The sequence below is a fragment of the Mandrillus leucophaeus genome, unplaced genomic scaffold (genome assembly GCF_000951045.1).
Source record: "Mandrillus leucophaeus isolate KB7577 unplaced genomic scaffold, Mleu.le_1.0 Scaffold880, whole genome shotgun sequence".
Taxonomy (NCBI): Eukaryota; Metazoa; Chordata; class Mammalia; order Primates; family Cercopithecidae; genus Mandrillus; species Mandrillus leucophaeus.
Genome location: NW_012109586.1, coordinates 105,782 through 113,089, shown reverse-complemented (window position 1 = coordinate 113,089; position 7,308 = coordinate 105,782).

Below are 7,308 nucleotides of genomic sequence, written 5' to 3'. Positions count from 1 at the left end.
AGGTTATTGTCCCCCTTAACTGCTCTAAAGATAACAACTTAAGCATTGTGAAGCATTAAGTTTTCCATTCAAGATATTCTTTCAGATCCTGCCTACTGGCAAAACAAATGTTAAAGAATGCAATTTCCACATTCTATTGATTTCATTCTCCTTGCCCCAGTTAATCAATGACCCCAAATTTTCCGGCCCCATGCTGTCCATGACCACCTTAAAAACTCCAGCCCAAAACTCCTTGAGAAGACAGGTTTGTGGGTTCCTCCCATCTCCTTGCTCAGCTGCCCTGCAACTATTAAACTTTCTCTGCTGCAAATCCTGCTGACTCAATGTATTGGGATGTTACTGTGCAGTGGGCATGCAAACCTGTGGTCCTGTAACACTATTACCTAGTACCCTGTAAACATCATAACGTGCAATGTGTTACTCACATGTTTGTGGTGATGCTGGTGTGAAGAAACTTCTTGCACTGCCAGTCATATAAAAGTATAGCACAATTCTGTGCAGTACATAACACTTGACAATTATAATAAATTGCTCTGTTACTGGTGAATGTATTTATTATAGTTTTATTGTTATTTTAGAGTGTACCCTTTCTACTTATTAAAAACAATTTTCTGTATAATAGTATGCTGTGTTACCCTATCAACAGCCTCATTCATCTCAATGTTTACCTGGTCTCTTGATTGCATCATTTTCTCTTACGTTTGGTTTAAGTATTATTATAAAACAGTCAAAAATTTTTAAAAAATTAAAGAGTTTATAAAGTAAAAATATTACAGTAAGCTAAGGTTAATTTATTATCGAAGAAAGAATATTTTTGTAAATTCAGGGTAGCCTATGTGTAGTGTTTATGAAATCTACAGAAGTGTAAAGTAATATACTAGGCCTTCCCATTCACTCACCACTCATTCATTGACTCACCAAGAGCAACTTCCAGTCCTGCAAGCTCCATTCATGGTGAGTTCTCTATACTGTTGTATCATTTTTTATATCTTTCATATAATATTTTTAGTCTTTCTATGTTTACATATATTTAGATACACAAATATTTACCATTGTGCTACCATATTCAGTATAGTAATAGGTTGTACAGATTTGTAGCCTATGAACAAAAGGCTATATGATATTGCCTAGGTGTGCAGTGGGCTATACCATCTAGGTTTGTGTAAGTACACCCTGTGATGTTCAGACAACAATGAAATCACCAATGACACATTTATTAGAACATATCCCAATTATTAAGGGATTTGTGACTGTATTTTAGAATTTTCTTATGCCTTAATTTCATCTCATGATTATCTCTTTAATTAAATCTGTTTTCTTAAGCATGAATATTATAAATTAAAGTCAACAAATTTGTTTGCTTTTCTGTTTCCTTTGACTTGTATTTAACCACATATTTTGTTTAATCAAGTTTTACAATACATAAACTTAATAAATATAATCTACAGTGTTTTGCCACGGGTTGGCAGGAGTGAGTGACCTTTGAGATATAACCAATTCGTTATATGGAGGAAAATTGACACTTAAAATGTTGATAAAATGAGGCTATTTTTTGAACATTAAGATATGGGATCGATTTTCTTAAAAAAGATTTTATGACCAGAATAGATAAGAAATGCTAGTGTGTCTTCTAACTCTGTTTAATTTAAATGCCCTATTTTGACAAAGGCAGCTATCCTGAATTGTCACTGTACCATATGAAAACACATACATATAAATATTTTGTTTTGTCTACCTAAATGTTTTTGTTGTAATATTTTTGCCTCATTACATTCATATATATTAGTAATGCAGTAGAAAGATTGGAAAACGTGCAATTTATAATTTACTCGTACTACCAAAATAAGTTTTAATATAAATGAGAAAAAATAATTATATTTAAATATTTTTATTTAAGAAATAGCTAAAATATATAGTCAGCAAAATTTTATGATCTATTAGAATACACCTCTGGGTATATTCTAAGTATTAATATGTATTGTTCATTATACTTGTTTATATATATATTATGTTTTTAGTTATTCCTTAAAAACAGTTTTACAAGAAACAAATTTGCCAACACATATTTTACTTACGAATTATTACTAGGTTTGTTGGTAACAGATAAATGTAGCTTACTCTACTGAACTAAAAGGGAATCTAAAGTAGGAAAAGTTCTCAAGGCCTTATAAATGTCTACAGCTGGAAAAGTAGGATAAATACAAATATTGCTTACATTGACTTCTGTGGCAATATTTTTAAGGGAGACTCTTTAACAAAGGGTAAATATATAAAGAGGCTTTGAATAGTTTTTTAGTCAGACATATAATGCTTTGGTGTTCTGGCATCACCATTACCGATATTTGTGTAGTACTTTTAGCTTTAAAATAGTGTATCATTCAATTTTTTATATGATCCCAGAAATGGTGTGTTTTCCACACTCACAGAATCAAAGTTATAGGATAAGAAGAGGCCTCAGATATTCTTTAATCCAATAGCCTAATTTCACACCTGAGGAAACTGAGTCTCAAAACATTGACACCATTTGTCCTTATCATTGTTGAAAGATTAAATTTATTGATAAATCTCAGCTGATTTCTACAGTTTATCTCAACAATGAGACCGTGCAATATAAAAACAGAAGTGCTAGCAGAGTTGCAAGACAACATACAGGACACCAGATAAATTTGAATTTCAGATAAACAATAGTTTCTATACAATATTTCATATGTACTAAAAAATTATTCTTTGCTTATCTAATTCAAAATTAACTGGGTATACTGAGCTTTTATCTGCTGAATCTGGTGACCCTACAACAAGGGTTGTTGTAAATAGCCTATATTAAATCAAAACATTAAAATGCTTTTGTTTCAAAGCTTCAGACAAAAGTCTGTTGAAATCCAGTATTTCATCCATTAGATGAATCAGCTTCTTTTTTCTAAGCTCATTTTCAGAAAAATAACCTGTTAATTTTGAGGTTATAAAGCACCTTTATACAGCACCATTGCTGTATGAAGGAATAATAAAAAGATACAATTTGATGTATTTTTGATAACACATACAAACTGGCTAATTAGAAATGACATTAAAAAAGCACAAAAGTGTTAATATTGCCCATTGGTAGCTCTGATGCAATTTTGAAGGGGAAATTACATTTTATTCAGTGCTTACTATGTACCAGTCACAAAATCTCTTTGAGAAAAGCATTATTATTCTAATTTCAGAGATGAGAAAGCAGAGCTGCCTGGAAATGAAATAACTTGCCATTTATTCCACCGAGGGGTGGAATTAGGTCTCCAAAATCAATCCATTTGGAGTCAAAAGCTTATGGTCTTTCTCCTGAATTAGACCATTTGATGAAAAAGGAATTTGGAAACATTATTTGTTGCCTTCTCGACATTTATCCACTTACTCCTCCATATTCTCTTTGTCCAATATCTTCTTTGTCAACTGAATACTGATTTTTTTTTTTTTCGATTCCTCAGGAAAGGCCCTTATCCTCAACTCTGGCTGTATATTCTGACAGTTTAAATCATCATAATAATTTTTCCTTTGTTAGTGATTAGACTAGGGTAGTTAGTCATTTGAAAACTTCAGTGTATGTCAAAATTACTTGGAGGGCTTGTTAAATTACAGATTGTTGGATCCCAACCTGACCTTCTAATTCAGGAAGTGTCACATGAGGTGAGAGATTTTGCATTCCTAACAAGTTCCCAGTGAAGGTGATGATGCTGATAGGGACCATGATTTGAGAATCACTATTTTAGGGGTAGCTCTATGACCAGTTGTGGCCAACGCGATGAGAGAAGTCTTCTGGGAATTGTTTCCTCATGATTCAAAGACAATACATTTTCTTATTACTTGAAATTATTTGTACCGTGCTCTTCTAAAGTAATCCTACTTGATGCAAGAGAATTAGAAGTTATTATCCAAGTTATTACTTGTAAGTCTTAGCTGCTCATGAGATGATTGATTTGCTAATCTATAATGAAATATATTTCATTATAGATTAGCAAATCCTGTGGCATGTATGTTTACAAAATATTTAGCTTCTTTGTTAGAGGTAGCTATCACATTAAAAGGCTATTATAAACATGTCTATCATAGGTAGCCAAAATAAATAGAATACATTATTTCGTCACAAAAATCCTATTGTTAGGCTGTGCAGTATATTGAACACATGCTCTGAAATGTGCATCTCTAGACATCTAGTTTGTTTTGTGGGCGGTTAAAGGGTTTCGGCACTAGACGGTGAACATATTTTATTTAGTAGCTAAGTATTGCCGACCAAGGATTTCCAGGCATTCTGCAGGCATTTGAAAACATATATACTCAATATAGTTACTTTGAGGTTATTTTAATGAAAATATTGTAATCACGTGGTTTACATGATCTATTCTTAAAATACATTAAGTATAGTAGTTGTATTTGAAACAAGAATCAAGGCAAACCTAAACTCATCCAGGAATGCTCATCATTTTAGCTGAATGAATATGTGGCTTCACATGCTGTTTAGTTTCTGTGCAAGAAATGCTGACCACTGCTGCTCTTTCTGACTCTGCTAACACCAATGTCAAGGTTTGCTTTGTACGTAACTAAAAAGTCACAATTTTTATTTTTAATAACTAGCTATTTCATTTTAGAGTGTCTGTTCTTCACCTGTACTGAGTTGATGCAATGGAACATTTTTGTGTTATACCATTCAACCTCTAAAACAAACACTAGTCAAACTAAACTCAAAGGAGAAGTGCATAGCATCCTTTTAGGCTACTTGTACCATGATTATTTCTGCTCAATTAAATTTACCTCTGTTACCTTGGTAACCAAACTATTAGCTCGCTGCCAACATATTTTTATTTCTCCTTGTATTATTTTGGATATCTGCATTTTGTAGCTTCCCCATAAGGTTCTCAAGCCAAGTTTTTTATAAACTCAGGTCCTTCCTTGCCTATTGAACTTACATTATGTATCTCCTATCTTCCACTTAGAAAAGGAAATGGTAAATCGATTTTGAATAATTTAAGCAATGCTTTATTTAAAACAATATTTTTCATGTTATTAAAATGGTCTCACTTTCCTCGTTTGTTTCCTTCATAACTATCATTCCACAATTAGTATTTGCCAGACACTATTTAAACACTTTTCAAATATTAACTAATTTAATTATCATAACAAGCCTATGAAGTAATGCTAGAATCCTTAATTTATCAATGAGGGAAATCAGAAACAAACATTATTTGAGTTGCCCAGTTCAAACATCTAGCAAGTGATAGAGGCAAAATTTGAACCCAAACATTAGTTTTAAACATCTGAGTTTATCAGTCTTACATAAATAACAATTGGAAGTCCTCAAATAAATCAGTATTGTTAAGATAACAATTTACTGATTACATTTAGGTAAGTCTTTTGACTAATGCTAATCCTAAAGGCCAATAATCTGCTCCTGAAAAATCATTGAATCTTCTATTTTTTAAATGTGAAAATGTGAAAGTAATTTATTCCCAGTCCACCACATAATCTTAAGCAGTTCTCCAAATATCACTAAGATATACTTAGACACATTTATAACATCTACCAAGGATTTCTGCAGAATATAAAGCATGAAAAACACCAATTACCTAACTATGTGACATTTAATGAACTCATATTTGGGCTTTGCAATATGCAACAATACTGAACAATAATAGATGTGAATTCTTTTTCTTCTACATGGAAATGAATGAAGTGTGATGTAAAACATGAATATGTTAGAGCTACATAATGAAGGCAAATAGCTCTTAGCAATAAAAAATAAGTAATAATGTAATTAACATTGGAACTTCCTAGCAGAAGAATTGCCTCAGTGGCATTTGGCAGCAAGAGAAAAGGCATATTTATCATTAATACGGAGTAAAGATGATAACACATCCTAATATATAGTGTATTTAGACAAGATAAGCACACGATGTGATTCTATCAGAATACCTGAGACATGACTATTTGCTACTAAACATCTTCTCCCTTGGTCTCGTGTGTGACTTTAAGGTTTCCCTGGTGCATGCATAAACATTCACGGTAATAGGCTTTCAATTAGAGTAGTAAATTTTGGAGATTACTGTTTTTGCAAGCCATCAAAATACGTATTTGGATGATGGAATTTCAGATAACTTCAGATTCTTTTCTTAGCTTCAACTTGTTGGAACATGAGTTATAAGCGCATTCCCTGGTTTAGAAAAGAAGACACTAATTCTTGACATAAAGTTTTTGATTAATAGAGGAAATTGTTGGCACATTGGCTTTTGAGTGATTTTCCTGGATTTTCAAAGGGAGAATGCCAATTTTTTTTATATTTAAAATACAAATACTTTTGAATAAAGTTAATTTATAAATTGAAAGATAATGTGTTATTCCAGTCATCAAACTGATGTGAAATCAAGTGGAGGAATTGGGGTTTTGTGGTAGGTTGGATTGATTGCATTACAAGTCCAAAATTTTTATTGGTAATGAGTAATACTTCTCAGTTTGGCTTAGATTTGTATATAGTTTCTATAAAATGTAATAGAAGTACAATGTAATAGACTCTACTTTATTTAAAGGAAATCTCTCATGACCTACCTCTGTCTTAATGTCCAGTATGAGGAATGGAGTTTGCTGACTCTCCCCTACTGCCTTAGTTGAACTCTCATTTAACCATTCATGGAATTATTCCCTAAAAACAGTGAAGCTATTAGGCAGTCTTAGGAATGGGCTGTAACTTCAATTATTATAAACTTAGGTTCTTTAATGTTATTGTTTAGATGAAATGTAGACATTTGTTATAGGTTTAGGATTAATAAATTCCTAGTATATTTAAAAATTTTATTTAAATTTAGATATATTTTTAAAAATTACCTAATAGAAATTTAGAAATTCTATAAAGTAGATATATTATTTCATTTTCACAAATAATAAAACTATATCTGAAAGGGTTTTAAGCCCAATGTCACATATCCAATATGTGGGTGAATCAGATTGATTCAATTATCTGACTCCAAGGGATTTCAGGTGCATTTTCAAACCCTGAAAAAGGTAGGGTGAAGCCAATTTTACAGTAAAATGTTTCTATAAGAATCTAATGACTTTCCTGTAGTTCAGTTATATGTCTTAGAGAAGTAAGAACAAGTCTAGTCTTAGAGGATATGTCCTAATCCACTCTTATTACACAGGTGCAATCATAAAATAAACATAGAATAAAAATAAATTATTTAAATAGCAATGATGATGCATGTTAGAGTTCTCTAAAGAAGTAGAACACATAGAATATAGTTGAATAGATAGATATACATAGATCTCTATATAAGAGGATATTTG